Raw genomic sequence first — 17,214 nt, forward strand, 5'->3', positions numbered from 1 at the left:
ACACCTGATGATAAGCTGTCATTTACAGTTAAAATTGGTCTTGTATGTCTCCAAAATGGCCATTTAACCGGCCTCTAGTCCAATCATCACCTGTAGATGGTGGTGAAGATGGTGCATCACCTCAGATGTATGAGGCAATTGTAAAATTGATGGAAAAATCAGAGGGAGGTTGTTCATTTTGCTCACATCAAATTGCTATCACCTGAGAAGTTGCTGCTTCATCTTTCTTGGATCCAAACTGCCGGGGAAAAAGCTTGAAGGAGCATTTTTAGAAACCAATCGATGGTACCAGAGATATTAGTGCCAAAAATGCAGCGTGTCGCCCTCTTTCTGGCTTCTGTCGTGCACCTGTTTATTTCTGACCTGTTATCTGAAGCTGCTGCCTGCAGAACTGTTAACAGATGGCGGAGAGTTCGGAGCTGGCAGCGTCGAAGATGGGCATCTTTCAGAGCTTCAGGGTGTTCCTCACATGTTGTCAGGGGGAAGATGAAACTGTTTTCCATATCCTGCGGACATACTGTAGATTCTCATGTGTCACTGATGCATAATGCACATAGACTGTAGAAACTGGAGCCAAAGTGGTGGCACAATGGTGGCTTCTGCTGAAATCTGATTGGTCACTCCCTAGATTTTCTCACGTTACTGGCTGTTAAAATGTGATTGGCATTGAAATGACCTGGAATATAAGGTTTTGTTGTCTTAAGTAGGGCTGCACCTACATTTTTTAAAATTAAAGCCTCTCAATTTCCAAAACCCAAGGTGACGTTTTCAAAGACCCTGTTGTATCTGTCCAGAACCCTCAAATATTAGCATATACAGTGCTCTAAATAAAGAAAAAAACAGCAATTTCTCACATTTCAGAAACTGGACGGGCTAACATCAGCTTCTCAATTAATCATTCAGTTGAGTCAACACTAGTTTTAAATAGTCAAAACATTTTTTGGCAGACAGAGGATCCTCTACGTGTGAAACATGTTTGCATACTTTCATGTTTTTAAGATCTTTCACAGCACAGACGAGGATCTGGTTTTCCCTCAAGGAATCAGTAATCAAGATTTCACAAAATAATCTGGCCATTTCCAAATTTACTAGCCTCATGTTAGGCTCACATAATTAAGTCATAACAAATTATCCTGCATTGTATCTGCTTTTTATGACTAGTGTGCACATGCTGCAGTTTTAAGATACATGTTTTTGGTATGTCAGATGCCACATACTTCCTGTGCATCTTTAAAGCAGATCATTTGCTTTGGCCACTTGAGGGCAGCGCGACAAGATGTAAACACACACACATTTTACCACCCTATAGAGTTGTTATTAGCCAACAGTTGCTTATTTACAGATCCAGCTGACAGAGCAACATCAGCATTCCCTTGAAGTTGTGTTTTTTAGGATACCTATGAATGTAGGTCCAATACTCCTCTTCCTTTTAGCTCTGTTTTGGCCTCCACCAACTCTTAGGCAGGTAGTGTACACTGGATTTCTAGATTTTTTTTGTTGTAAACAACTGCCTGTTGCAGTTGGAAGTCAATAAGAGCGATGAGAGTGAATCAACACAGTAAGATTTTGGATTGCGAAACCAAAACAATGAGCTGAAAGACACTAAGGGTGCTTTCACACCTGCCCTGTTTGTCCGTTCAATCGAACTCAAGTTGTTTGCCCCCTAAGTGCGGTTCATTTGGGCAGGTGTGAACACAGCGATCACACTCGGGTGCGCACCATATCATCCAGGCCGAGACCTTCTTGAAGAGATGGTCTCTGTCCAGTTACAAACGAACTCTGGTTTGGTTCGTTTGTGGTGAGAACACTTTCCAACCTGGATCCGAACACATGACACATTGTTTGGGTTAAACATGAGCATGTTACAGTCCTGGAGGATTATTAATGTGCACCTCCTCCTGTACTGCCTTAATATGCACATTCAGCACATCCAGTGCATCAAAACACTGTTTTCTAGTTGGAGCTGCGCCTCGTTTTCAAACTGTATGGTTTGACTAAAATGAACAATGACAGCAATATAGTCCACGATGAGCAGCGCTAAAATCAACCTGCGTAGTTGTCCCTCCATTGTGACATTAGAAAGTGTCACATTTATCTTGCAAGTGTACTCTTCTTCAACGTTTGCTTTACTTCCTGGATTTTTCCCACATGGAAATTCTGACCAATCAAGAGCAGCTTTCTCGGGCAAGGCATTTGATCTGGTCCGCTTGTAAATGCTGCCGTGAGAACATGAACTAACTCTAGGCAATTATACAACTTTGTAACAACAGTAGTCCCTGATTCAGACCAAAGCAAGACAACTCTAGGTCTGAAAGCACCCTAAATTGCATGAATTGCTGATTGCTGATTGGAACTGAAGAGTCGGGTGGTGATTCTCTCGGGTTTGTCTCCTTTTGTAAAATGGGAAACAGACAACTTCTCAGCTTTTCCTGCCTAGCATTTTCAAATGTTATTATTGCTTGTGCAGCTGTTGCAAACATCCGGATCTGTTTTCCTCCAAACGTAGCAGCTACCAACAACATAGGACATTTTGCATTTTGTTTTCTACAGTTACTTTCCACTACTGGGGATTGTAACTACAAAGAACTTACAGTGATACTCTTTGGTAACTGGGGATAGCTACCAGGGAAAACAAAAGCACTGTCCTCTTCCTGTTTTGGTGGAGCATTAGTTGACGCACTTCCTTTGTGCTGCAAACTGAGCCTTAATTTTCTTGAGAGATCAGGGTTGGCAGACAGAGTTGCATAGTGCAAGCAAGGGTTATAGAGAACTAGTCAACAAGTTACAGCAAAATAAACGTGACCATTTCCACTTTAAACATAGTCAATCGATCCATCTTTTTATGAAATAAGGCTAGTACAGCTTTAAGGTTTGACTTTGGCCACATGCAAAACCATCCAGTATTCAAATACACGTTCTCTCACCCATACAAGCACAAAAATGCACCAACAAACACACACTTTAACATCTTGCTATCCCCTCAAAACTGATCAAAGCTGTTGGTTGTTTGATCTTGCAACAGAGCTGTTTCAGCATCACTGTCTAATGTTGATGCGGCAAGAACAACACTAAGAAACTTGAATCGTGTTACTTAGCGACAAAATCTTAAATCCACACCTGCAGCATTTACATTTCAGAGCTGAAAACATGCTTGCTTATATCATTTAATAAGATCTTTTCTTTTTTTCCAACTGGGATTTCTCTTCAACGTTTTTAATCTGCAGCATCATCGATGTCCTCGTCTCGGTACGTTGGGACAAACTGTGCTCTCGCTCTCTCTATCTTTGTGAAACATTTCTCTCTGTATGGAGGCAGAGTTGAACCACCTGCCGCTATGGCAACCAAATCCCTCTTGATGTTGTGCAGAGCAGCAGAGGTCTCCAAGATACCGGACCCCACGAGGAATCCATCCCAGATGCTTTACAGCTTCTCCTCCCTCTACAGTACATGTGTTCCTAAATGAATGCGGCTACAGATTATTACTTCCGCTCTTTGCTCCGACGTCTTCTCAACTTCTCCGCCGGTCTCACAGGCAATAAGATCCCACCACGTTTTATCTCCAACCCTCCCTTTTGGACTGCGTGACCGTGTCTAAACTGCGATGGTAATCAATTTCACGTCCCAAAGTCAATTCCAGTCACCAAAGATGAGTAGAAATTTAAGAGCTACATAGTGCGACTCGCCCAGCTCTCGTCTGCCTCTCCAGATTTGTGTCAGAGGGTTTTATGTTGTGACAGGATGTCTGCATTAATCTCTGTAAATCATATTAATAAAAGTAAAGAGGCATCGTCAAAGTGTTAAATCTCTACATGGCAAGTGGTCCTTGGCTCTTCATGGATGTCACAAGAGGTCGCGCAGGACCCCAAATGCAAACTAGGTCAAGCTCTGTCGACTCAGTGTGTTTAATAGCAATTAAAGGTGATTAATCACATGGAAGCTTAAGTACAAGAAGATGCGTGGGTGTGCAGAAAATAAGTAGCAGATTGTAGCAGAAAATTAGCAATTTGCCCTCTTGCCACAGGAGGAGAGATAATACAGAGGCAGCAGAGGAGATTTTAACCCAGGCAACCCTGAAAATTTCCCTTTGAGCTCTGCATGCAGGTGGGAAAAGGTTGTCGAAGTTAGGAATTTGAGCAATTCACAAGTAATTTAAAGGTCCAGTGTGTGTAGGATTTAAGGGGATATGTTTTCTTTAGTGTATAATCACCTGAAAATAAGAACTGTTGTGTTTTCGTTGCCTAAAAATGAACCGTTTATACCTACATAGGGTTTTCATTTATGGAGATTGCCATGGTACACTACCATGTTTCTACGGTAGCGCCTCCACAACAGGAGTGTTGGATTAACGCCTTTTTTTAAAAACATGGAACTGCATTATTCAGTGTTTGTACAGTGTTTCAATTATTTGTTTTGGGGAGAAAGAGACCCACGTCCCCCAGAGTCACTCTGCGATGCCAAGGATCAGCACGCACCAAACCTCAAGCGAGGGAGTTCAAGTATCTTGAGATCTTGTTCACAAGTGAGGGTAGAATGGAGCGTGAGATGGATTGGCGGTTTGGTGCGACTGCAGTGATGCAAGCGCTGTGCTGGATCATTGTGGTGAAGAGAGAGCAGAGCCAGGAGGCGAAGCTTTCGATTTACTGGTCCTTCTACGTCCCAACGTTCACCTTTGATCATGAGCTCTGGGTAGTGACCAAAAGAATGAGGTCGCGGATACAAGTAGCCAAAATTTGTTCATCCATGCAGTAGCTGGGCTCACCGTTCGAGATAGGGTGAGGAGCTCGGAGTAGAGCCACTGCTCCTTTGCATCAAAAGGGGTCAGTTGAGGTGGTTCGAGCATCTGATCAGGATCCTCCTGGGTGCCTCCTGTTAGAGGTGTTCCGGGCATGTCCCACTGGTAGGAGGCCCAGGGGCAGACCCAGAACACGCTGAAGGGAGTACAAATCTCATCTTACCTGGGAACACCTTGGGGTCCCCCAGGAGGAGCTGGAAAGCGTTGCTGTGTAGAGGGACGTCTGGGGTGCTTTGCTTGGCCTGCTGCCCCTGCGACCCAGCCCTGGATAAGCAGATGAAATGAATGGATGGATAGGAGGAGACCCCTGCGAATGATTCTGCATCTGGATGTTAAGACACTCATTTTTAATGTGCTTTATTCATTCCTTTTTCCAAGTTTAAATCACCGGGTCCATTTGTTTTGGAGCGGAGGAGACCTCGGAGGATAATTGAGCTCACAGTAAAATCCTCCCGGATGTTTGAATCAGAGATAAGGTGAGCACACATTAAATTATCTGAGAAAATAGGCGAGCACACTTTAGCAGGTGCTGGGCTAGCGGCCTGTCTGCAGTGTGCCAAACAGCATAGGAGAGACACTGATTTTTTAAGGTGAAGCTGCTTTATTCAGTGTTTGTACCATTTTTAATCCCTGTGTCCTATGTTTCGGAGAGGAGGAGACCTCTGCAGATAAGTCATCTCCTGGTAAAAACCTCCTGAACTGTAAAGACTGAAGGAATTTTAACCGGGAGAAGTTTCAGCTGGGTGCAATCAGCAATCCTTGCCTATAGATGTCACTAAATCCCCCTACATCTTACACACTGCTCCTTTAAGGAATTCTTCCACCGAACACATGTGCTTCCCTTTAATGTCACCGTGTGTCTGATCCTAAGCCTCCTGACATAAGCAGACGGCCTGCATTCCCTGACAGAAAGCTAACACAGACGGATGCTCTGCAAGCCCTCATCCAAGATGCCCCAAAAAGCAGGCTAATGAGGACAGACAGAGCAGGTGCTGGGACGAGTATTAAAAGACTTGTCTCAATCACGAGGTCGATGTTGTCAGCAGCAGTTGATTTGTGTCTGGATGAACGACCTTAGCTCTGCCTCAGCTAAGCAGGAGCCGGCGAGGAAAAGCCTTGAAGAGTCAGACACAGGCGGCGGGATCCCCGTCCTCCTCTGCTGCTTTAACTCCTGTCTGCTAATAGTAATGAGGCTGGCTGTCACTCTGGATCCATTGTATCCTCAGCCGGCCCTGCTGTGTGGCTGCTCAACGCTCAGGACATCCACACAAAGACCAGCGTGAAACTGTCCCACACAGATGATTAATGGATCTTCATTAATTAAATGTGTCATGCATAACTAAGTCCAGATGCAAAATACAGTATGACGGCTTTACCATAAATAGCTCCGTGGCAACTATGAGTGTGAACAAATGTGTATCAGCTTCTTCAGCAACGTGAATATTTGGAGTTACGGTTCTGCTGCCGATTTATCAAAAAAAAAAATGCAGTTACTGAGATTAGAAGTTGCCGACCAAAGTGATTCAGCTCATGTCAGATGTCCCCCAATTAACTACAACACCTAGTTGTCGTCTGGTCACAGGCTGCCACCACAGGCTCCTGCAGCTTTAATCGAAACAAAGCAGTGTGCAGCATCAATACTTTAATTGACCTGTTGTCAGTGAAACAAATCTAATAAGCTGAATGTACAGCAGAGCAGCACATTTAGCAATCGGCTGGTGAACACAGTGAAGCATTTAGTAGCTAAAGAGTCAGATATTTACTAGACCAGAGCGATAAGGGGAGTTAATTATGGACTGCGTGGTATGTGTTAGTGTTGTGTTTACAGCTTGTCCCAAAGTGGCCAATAAATATATTAATACTGATTTAATATGCAGTATTTAAAACATGATATCAGTGAGCCTTCTTGATTGTTACAAATTACATTTTTTAACTCATCTACAAAAAATAGATAATAGAAAAATAGACATAAACCACTATAATATCAATATGTAGAGTTACATACACCTCTATGATGAGAAATGTAACAATATCTCTTTTCTGTCACCTACACTGGCTAACTGTCGGCAAATGTCAGATATGCTTGTTCTGATTAATGACCAAAATATTATTCTGGGCTCTTTTTTGTGGCGTTTTTACCTTATTTTACAGAGTACAGTGTAGAAATTGAGGAGAGAGGGGTATGAAATGTCAACCCATTTTCATTACCAGGTCGTCAAATACCGACGGGTACTCTTTAGCGTCTCTGTGTGATGCACAATTAATATTGTTAGGTTAAGGCAACGCTACATGGTTAGGTTTCCAAAACAGATCATGTTTTGGGTTAAAATGAGTATGTTGTTATTTAAAGTAATGTATGTGTGTAAAGTAACGTAACGTAATGGTATGTAAAACTACATAACGTAATGTTAAAACAACACTGACTTTAAGTTTCACACAGGACGTAGGTAGTCAAGTTAGGTAACATTATGTCTAAATAACATTGTCTTTTGGGTTAACGTGGGTCGTAGGTACGTGCTGTTAAGTTACATAATGTTATGTTAAAACAACAGTAACTTGGTATCACACAGGACACAAACTGCGGTCTCCTGGGTGAAAATCCAGTTTCATTTGACTTGTCTACCTCCCCTACCTCCTGCCTTATATGGACTTTCTCGCTCTGTATCCTATGTTGCTCTCAGTATTGTTGACGATGGGTTTACAGTGCTCGACAGTGCGAGCGTTTCACTCGCATTTGCGACTAAAAATAGGTGTGTGTGAACTATAAAAAATATTTAGGGGCGCATAAAAAAATCAGCCGAAGCAGGCTATATTTTTGTCAATAAAAAAATATGATAATCTAACCGCAAATGTTGGAGGAACTCCAGCCGCCTTCCCTCTTCCCCGTGTGACACAGTTATGGGCGGTTTTCCAAGCCACTGTCGGCACAATGAATATAAGTCCCACTGTCGGCAGGGTGGAAATAAGTCAAAGTGTGGAGGAAGCGGCGGACCTCTGGGGAAGCCTGCTCCGTTCTCCCCGCAGTTAGGGACCATTCTTCACGGCCAGGCTGTTGGCTGGGTGGGAATAAGTCAAAGTGTGGCGGAGAAGAGGGACCGGGAAAAGCAGCGGACCTCCGGGGAAGCCTGCTCTGTTCTCCCCGCAGTTAGGGACCGTTTGCCACGGTACCCCTGCTGGGCACGGTGGAAATAAATCCTGCAGTTTCAGAGGACCTGGAGAATGGTTTAGGATAGTAATAACATTATATAAGATAATCATATTGCAAAGATAATATATATAAGGTAATAACATTAAAGACAAAATTAAATTGCAACACTTTTTCAAAACTTGATGATTTTACCTTTCTGTACATTTTGTATGTAAATTCATTAAATAATTTTGCTTGTAAATGTCTATTTGCGTCACGTTTATTACGGAAAACACATTATTTGATCAATTTACATTGTGCCCCTAAAGTTCTTTGTGCGCTCCTTACTTTTTAACTTAGGAGCACATGTGCTCCTTGGGAAAAAAAGTAGGGTCAAGCCCTGGTTTACCTTGGAGTTAGTTGAAAGCCTGGTGTGTCTAAAGGCTGCCTTTGGCATCAATATTACACACAGAGGGACTTGCCAAAGCATCAATATTTGAGGACCTGGGAATGAGAATGTGTTGGAAATGCAACAAAGCTCTCAAGGTCAGAATCAAACCTGTTACATTGCGTTTATATGGCATGCACTATAACCACTCGGCTATCAAGGTGCTCCAGGATTCTGCAGTGCTTTGACTTGACTGTGGGATATTTTGTTGGTTGAAATTCTAGTTTAATGTTGTTGGTTTTTGTTTGTATTCTCAGTTTAACAGAATTGGATTTCTACCATTTATTTGTTAAAAATGTTGTGACGAAATAAGCATGTTAACATATTGATAGTGTCTCTAAATTGATACATTATCATATAGATATTTGGCCATATCACCCAACCATACTATACTGTAGCAAGTCATAAAAACGTCCTGAGTGTCCTCCTGGGCCCTATGGTATTTACGACGAGTCAGTTAGCGGACTGTGCCAACGTGGACAAAATCGTTAAGTAGAGGTCGTCTTTACTGGAAGTGATTCTGTACAGATTAAAGGCACGTTTGCTCGATTGCTCATGCCAGCAGACTGTGATTTACTAATATGGGGGATGAGACAGAGGACAAAGGCGGGACAGAGGTCTATAAAGAATGAATTTCACAGTTGCGGGGGGGCTTGGATGTCTCAAAGCCGTTAAGTTGACGCTGCTCCATTACAGGCAGTGATATTTACCCCTCAAGCTGCCACGTAAAGAGATTAGCTGTGTAAATGTTAATGAAAGAGGGAGATAAAGAACAGGAAAATGAGAGCAACAGAATGACCCAGAATGCCCGCAGACAGGAAGTGAATCAGAGACTGAGCAGGAAAGAGAGTGACGTCGAATGTCTCATCGAAGTTTGACGAGAAACAGAATATTTCATGTCCAGCCTGGGTCATCTTGTCATCTCGGGTCCACACAGAAAACTTTGGCGTATTTTTTATGTAACTTCTTGGTGGGAGCACAGACCGGCTGAATATTTCAACTGGCCCCAGGCGTGGAACTGGAGAGAGATAAATGCCTCAAAACTCCAATGTGCCAGTTTTCCTTTGTGGCCCGACTGTGAAATAAAGACATGAAGGTTTTTTTTCTGTACCTAAATGAGTCTAAACCAAAAAAAGAGTTGTCAGTTTTTTAGGAGGATTTCAAAACAGAATAATTTATTATGCTTCGTCACATCTGGCTGTCCTAACACAGTCAGCCCACATTTAATGAGGACATCAGTTAGTTGCATAAGAAAGTGAGCTGAACCTGAAAACTGCTCAGTGGATGATCAGGCCAGGTTAAAACCTGCAGTGAACCCATTTCCATCATTGCTATAATTATCATCAGCATAATCATCATCAGTGACATTGTTTTGATTTTGGTGATAAGGTTACAAACTTTGAGGAGGAAGTGATGTAATGATCCTCAGTCTGTTATTTGAGTGTTGTGACTTAAAGAAATAAAGACTTTACAGAGCAGAAATCTGATTAGATGAACAGAAAGAGACGATCTGATTGGCTGGAGTTAGACGTGTGGTAGACCAGCGGTAGACCAGCAACTCCAGTGTCTTTAAAATATTTTCTTTCTTGATGGAGTCTGGTGGCTATGAGAAAGCATCTTCAGTTCCCTGTTGGAAAGTCCTCTCTGACAGCAAGGTAAAGCGATGAAAATATTTTATATATAGCATATAATTAAACTGATATTGACTTTTTTTAGGTAGGCTTCTTTTTAGGTGTCTAAAAACAAACTGATTGGGACAGTGTTTGCTCAGCAGTGTTTCATTTTTAATGTATGTAACGCTGGAGTTTGCCACCCGGAAAAGCATTGCTCCTATCAAATTTGTCCTCAGCTCACCCTTTTAAATTAGACTGCAGGTTACCATAGTAACAATTCTGACACTGACACAGTACCATACAGGAAGCTCATCAACCATGGTAATTTAAAACACCTATGTGGGTGTACAGGGATTTTAAAACAGAAACTTGTTTGTTTAGGGACGGACGGACAAACAAATAGATTTATATCTTAATCATACATGACACAGAGATTAAAGAGGATTTTCTAGCGAAGATGTATCAACAGAGGTTCAGAAGAGAAGATGAGGTTAGATGAGATTATAGACAGTGGGCAAGGTGCAGATCTCAAATGTTAAATCCTAGAAGTAGCAGAAACATGCTTTAAAATAAAATCTGGGGAGAATTTAATCTCTTCATTAGACAGCCGATTGCAGAGGTGAGGTCCTTGGCCAGGTGCAAAATGTCGCTCTTACCAGGTCACCTCAGGCACCCCATAATGGTACTTTTTATAATATAGTGCTCACCTATCAACAAATGTGCTTTAGTAAAAGAAGAGACCATCAGACATCAATGTGTTTTCATCCCAACTTGTTTCTCAGTGGACTTTCATGTCTTAATATGACGTGCTAGGTAAACATCTGCGTCTGTTGTTGACAAATGACTCCCAACAAGACAAAACCGTTTTAGAACGTTGCAGAGAACAGTTGCAGTGGTGTGAACTGGCCGGTCTGAGCTCGACTCAAGCTGGTTGATGGTGTCACCTGCAAGTCTGCGAGTCAAATCACCAGCAGCTGGTTTTAGAACGTAAAGCACGTCACCTGCTTCAACAGCCAATTGGCTTGTAGTGAAGACGGTGGTCAAGTCAAAATGAACACAGATGGCATGTCTGCTTGCTGCAGCAGGTGCTCCGTCCCCGCCGAGCCGTCTGTTTCCATCCTCACGGTGTTGGACAGCGGGTCGCTGCTGCTGCTCGCTGTATGTGCTTATGCCTCCCCAAACACACATTCTCATTGACTAACTAGTTGTTCATATTTTAAGAAGCTACAAATTATATTCAGCCACAAAATAAGCCTGAAAAGCTGCAAATCAGAACAGAAATACAGAGTTGTTGCATAGAGATGATACGCCGTCTCATTTAGTTGCATTGGTGTGAACCAGCAGGTTTTTAGAACTTTGCAGAACAGTGCATTGCAAGTAGTTGCCTGTTTCAACCTATCTCGTTGCGAATCTTTGGTCTGAACTGGGCTGTAGATGCAGAGTCTTTTTCAAAATATACTAACAACGTAGGTAAAACACCTTGTTTTTATTTCCTTGTGCAACAGAAGCATGTGGTTACATTTAGGCAATTTAGTTGAAAGTCTGGGGTTTGTTGAATCCAGCCACCTCCTGTTGAGAATGAGAATGAGTTACCTGACAGGACCTTCCTCTACCCCAACTTTAGCAGCATTAACACCTTTTATTTCACTCATTCTCTGTATTTGATTGGTCCTTTCTGAAACATTCAAACTAGATCAGCATGTATATGCGACTTTATCATGTGCAGAGGACGCCGCCCTCACGAGATAAATCCAGCGCTGACAAGAATAGATCACTTCTGCCCCATTTCCTGTTGTGCTGTCCCAGGTGTCCGTCAAATAAGGACTCTGTTTCTCACATGCAGAAACTGTGGCAACTTTTTTTTTCTAATCTGAGTTTCATGGCCTTTTTTTTATGTGTGGATAGTTAACGACTTCTTCTGCATTATTGATGATGGCAGATATAAGCGATGAATAATGCACCAGCCACTTAGGTTCTGCTTGCGGAAGATGGGTTGCATATGGGATCTTGTTAAACACGGAGGAGTATCACAATCTGGCCAACTCTTAACTCTTCCAGCGTGTTGGAAGATGTAAGAGCTTAATTTTTAACAACAGAAAGGTTCCCAAGATGGTAAATATCATCAAGTCGCCTGCTTAATATTTCAAACTGTATTCTCTGAGGGCTGCGGCAGTGCATGTAAACAACCGCAACCTTTCATGTTGTAGTCTCTGGTTACTGATAACTGTAGGGGGAAACACAATCAGCAATCAAGCTGTGCGAAATTGCATTAATTTGCACTGTCTTTCATTGTAGGTTTTCAGTTTAAGTTGTTTATTTGGTGTTTTCTTTCACCAGTAGTTGACCTCACCCTCTGTTTATGCTTTTTTACAGTGTGTTACAAAATGACTGTATTACACACAGGATTAAATGAGGCTAAAGAGACTGTTTAAAGAAAGCACTTCACCCTGAATCTTTGAGAAAGAGCAGGGCACTTAAAAATGTCTCTGGGCGGCAACACAGCTTTTTGAAAGTAGGTTAAGGAAACTCAAAATCTATCTTTACCGTGGAAACATTTTTATGGATATATGTGTATTTTAATTAGCTTGAAGAGTAATGCTTCTCCTCTGCTGTGGCTTTAGAGCTTAGCACTGACATTACACCTACCTCCTCCTTTCCTTGCACTTCCCACTTCCTAGTGGGGGCTTTAATCCAAATTGGCTCTGACGCCTCTCTGACATCCACGCTTTCCTGTGACAGATTGGCTAGTTCGCTCGGCCACTGAGAGAAAATGAAACACGCCGAATGGCCCCGGAGCCACTTGTGAATTATTCATGCCATGCACGTGTTCCCACTCGGCTTAATTACTGAGATGATTAGTGCTCCAAAATAGCGGGGACATCCTAAACCCCCCCACCACCTCAACAAATCCTCTGTAGCTTATTGCAAACATTCCAACATCCTCTTCTCTGCACTAATGTTGCATGATGCTTTTATTTCAACTGTCCCTGAACAATCTTGAAGTTGTGTTGCACTGATGTTGGTGGAGGACTGTTGAGCACGAACTCAAACTCCTATCGTTCTTATCAATCATTCTAGAGATGATGAAAATGTCTGTATGTTGCCCACAATCGATTGTTTAGTAGAGTTTGGATGGTGGTACCTATTTTTTAACCATAAAACATAACAGCAGTTGTTTGTTACAATAGTAGCTAACATTAGCTTTTTACATTGGGCGATTGTATTTAAGCTTCAAAAATTGTAAAAGGGGTGTTTATTTATGGAGATTATCTTCCTGAACAAAACTTGTATGTATCATAATTTGTTTGCCACAGAGCTTATTTTCCACACTTTGTTGTTGTTGTTGTTGTTGTTGTTGTTGTTGCTGCTGCAAATGTTAGCATGCCCAGCTAACTAGTTCACCAACTACAGCATAACCAAGCAAAGCAAAGAGCGATATAAAGAGTTTGGAGGGTCTTGTGTTTTTGGTCTGACCAAATGTAGTTGTAGTAGGGGCTGTAGCCTAGTAAGAGGGATAATGTACATATTACAAGTTTGGAGGGTGGTATTTTTTGTTTTCAGTGCTACTAAATACAAAAACAAAGAGCAAAACTGGATTAAATAATGTATTTTTCTTCAATAACGGAAGCTGCAATCATTAGCATGTCCAGCTAACTAGCTTAATAGCCTACCTAAGGCAGTTGTAGAGCGGCTATAGCCTAGTAAGAGCAATAATGTACATATAGTATGTATAGTATAATGTACATATAGTATGGAGGGTGGTCTTTTTTGTTTTTGGTGCTACCAAATACAAAAACAAAAGTGCAAAATGATAAGGAATGGATTAAATAATCTGTTTTTCTGCTGTAATGGAAGCTGCAGTTGTTAGCAAGTCCAGCTAACTAGCTGCTAGGCAGTTGCAGAGCAGCTAGCTGGATAAAAGCGATAATGTACATATTATGAGTTTGGAGAGTGGTGTTTTTGTTTTGTTTTTAGTGTTATTAAAAGCAAAAACAAATGTGCAAAAGTATAGGGAATGGATTAAACAATGTGTTTTCTGCTATAATGTAAGCTGCTCTTGTTAACAGGGCAGCTAACTAGCATTCTACCTACAGTAGTAGCCTATAGCGTTACTACTAATGCAAAGAAGCACATCAGTGGCTCACAACAATATTTTGTGGGGGCACCAGTTACACCAAAAAATATTTTTGCTCATAGAAGTAGGCCTACAGTATTTTAATACTGCAGCAAACTAGCTCTGCTAAAGCTGATCCTTACTTATATATCCTTTGCATGGATCATCAGGTGAAAATGCGTACTTTTCATCTGGTAAATGATTTCGTCTTGTTTTTTTAGCATGATATTATGTAGGTATGTAGCTGCCATGTGCATATTTTTACAGGGTTCTTATTTTAAAGTAAATATGATGAAATAAGCAGAAAAAAACAAATGGTTGTAGAGTGAGTTTTCAGTTAACTAAACCATCTGTTCAGAAATTGCTAGTTTAGTGTCATATTGTCATTTCTAGTCAACACAATCAATCGTCAGCATAGATCTTTGTTTGAAATTAAGGGCTCAGTGGTAATTTTGAGGGTTAAATTTGCCATTGTTACCACTGTAAACGGTATGTGTTATGTGAGAAAAGAAAGCTTGCCAGAAACTACACTTCTCAAACTGTCACACTTGGATGTCAGGCCCATAGTGCTCTTCCACCCATTTGTTGCTAAAGTCTGTCCATATGTGACCTGCCGACCATGACACTGTTGTCTTTACCGGGCAGGAAGTAGCCATGAGCTGTGCTGAAATAAAACAGTGTCTGCTTTCATGGCACGTTTTGACCTGGTTTTGAGGACTGAGCTCTGCAGGCTCTCGAACAGACACTGCGGAAAAACGCCTCCAGACAATCAAGTGCTTTTCATTTCATCTGCTCTGTCACTGAACGCACGCTGACTGTTAACTGGGCGAGTCGAAGGCAGGAGCTCCCTCAACGTCCATCACTGTATCACAGAGGAAAATGAGAAAGCTGAAAGAGAAAATGAACTCCAATTTAGGAGAAGCTGAAAGGGCAGGTGTGGGTGACCCGGCTGATGTGTAATGAAACCACCAGAGTCTGAGGGAACGTTTCGGATGGCAGGATCTTAAAAACGATAAAGTCAAATGGAGCTCGATATCAAAGACTCAGAAATAGTCTCATCTCAGAAAATGAGGCTGATCTGGAGGGATCCCAACACATCAGGAGCCAAGGATAGGAATGGTGTGCTTCTGTTTTTACTATTTTTGATGTGAATGTGCTCGTTTATTCTCTGCCAAACCAAGACATGTCCTCTATTCACATCTTTATCCTTTCTGGTAAAAGAAAAGTACCTTAAAGGAATACAGATGTTTGCCTTCTTACTGAGAGTGAACACACTTAAACAAATGTGATATGACGTGTTAATTAAAAAGATTTAGAGACCAGGTTGATGGATTTTTTTTGTATTTGGACAGAATCAGGTTAGCTGTTCCCAGTCTTCATGCTAAACCATTGCTTCTGGCTGTAAACTTTAAAGTTAATAGCCAAATATGCAAGTGGTATTGATAAGGCTGTGACAGTATGGCGGTGAGGCTGTTAACTGCCAATGCCCCCCTCTGCTGCCTCCCGAAAATTATGGCCTGAGTGTTTTATTGGACTTTATAATACCTCTGCCCTATGCACAGAACACTATGCACATATGCATCATGAATGTTACTGTATAATTCCCTGCTTTTATCAGAGAAGTGTATATAATAACCTGCAGACTGGATTTTCTACCCACAATGACGAGCACAATGATGGGACGACTGACTCATATGTCAGCAGGCCAATCACATACTCATTGGCAGGTCTGCATTATAGGGCTGATGTATGAAATGTCTGCGTCATCACTGCACTGCATTTTTATAAACTATAATAATCTGGTCACGTCCTTTGCCAGCATCCAGGTGCAGTCTCACTCCCTCCTCTTCTCCTTATATTTTCCTTTTCATACTCATCCAACTGAAGTTACATCCAGTTACCTCAATTACTAACAGCAGAACGTTACCAGCGGAAACAGTCTGTTTTTGTGATGTCAGTAGAAGAGATTGTGAAGTTTATTACACCATCAGTAATGAGTTAAATGACCACAGTTTTGCAGTGATATGGCTATCGTCACAGCCCTAAGTGGTACTGATCATCTTGTTTGTCACCTTCGGCGCAGAGTTTGCATGTTCTCCCCGTGTCAGCGTGGGTTTTCTCCAGGTGCTCCAGCTTCCTCCCACATTCCAAAGACATGCAGGTTAATTGGTGACTCTAAATTGTCCGTAGGTGTGAATGTGAGAGTGAATGGTTGTCTGTCTCTATGGGTCAGCCCTGTGATAGTCTGGTGACCTGTCCAGGGTGAACCCTGCCTCTCACCCAATGTCAGCTGGGATAGGCTCCACTCACCCTGTGACCCCCAACAGGATAAGCAGCTATGGAAAATGAATGAATAAATGAGATTTGGTAATGTACTCTCTTACATATTGTTGTTCCCAGAAGTCAAAAATGAGCTTCTGTGCTCAAAATTCGGTAATCAGTTAATCAGTTAACCCATTTAGTGAGCCTAATTGCCAAATATTTGCTGTTTTCCTCTTGGGAAATCTGAGAATTTGCTGCACTTTGCTATTTTATCTCATTTCGAATACCTTTTTAGTAAAACTAACCAACTATTGTCAGACAAAATAAGCACAAAAAAACATCACTTGTGGCTGTGGGAACTCGTAAAAGACATTTGTAATCATTTCTTTGATTATTTGATTATTTGATCATTAACTGCAGTTCTAAAATCCATCTCCTCAAAGGCCTCTAAAGTCTGTCTATACAGCATTTTGAGATATTTTTGATTCAAACTAACTAACTAACTAACATGGTAGAAAACATACAGTTCATGTATTTTCTTTCATGCAGGTCTCTTGAAATGTTGAAATATGAGTCCCAAGTTAACAAAGAGGAAGTTACTTGAAGTCCTCCACAATCGGGAAAGTTTACATTTCAGTCTTTGCTCAGCTGTTACCGGCTCAGACTGTCCCTTGGTGCAGTAGACTCATGTTAGCGGCAGCTGTCATGGTTTCCCAAACGCTGAGGTCAAAGGTCAGCTGCTGGCCCCCACAGATGGATTCCCATTCGACCGGCTAACGTCAGATGCCAGGATCTGCGTTGACACAGAGTTGTTTTCACAGTCTTTTTCACTGTATCAGCTACTTTCAGGTTTTATTG

General features: G+C 41.8%; 1 protein-coding gene across 2 annotated transcripts in view; it reads left to right on the forward strand.

Moving 5' to 3' along the window:
• The window catches only part of trim9 (tripartite motif containing 9), a 58,372-nt gene that overhangs the window by 1,895 nt on the left and 39,263 nt on the right, over nt 1-17,214 (forward strand). The window lies entirely within an intron of this gene.

This window comes from Epinephelus lanceolatus, chromosome 15 (assembly GCF_041903045.1).
Source record: "Epinephelus lanceolatus isolate andai-2023 chromosome 15, ASM4190304v1, whole genome shotgun sequence".
In the NCBI taxonomy this organism is placed as follows: domain Eukaryota; kingdom Metazoa; phylum Chordata; class Actinopteri; order Perciformes; family Serranidae; genus Epinephelus; species Epinephelus lanceolatus.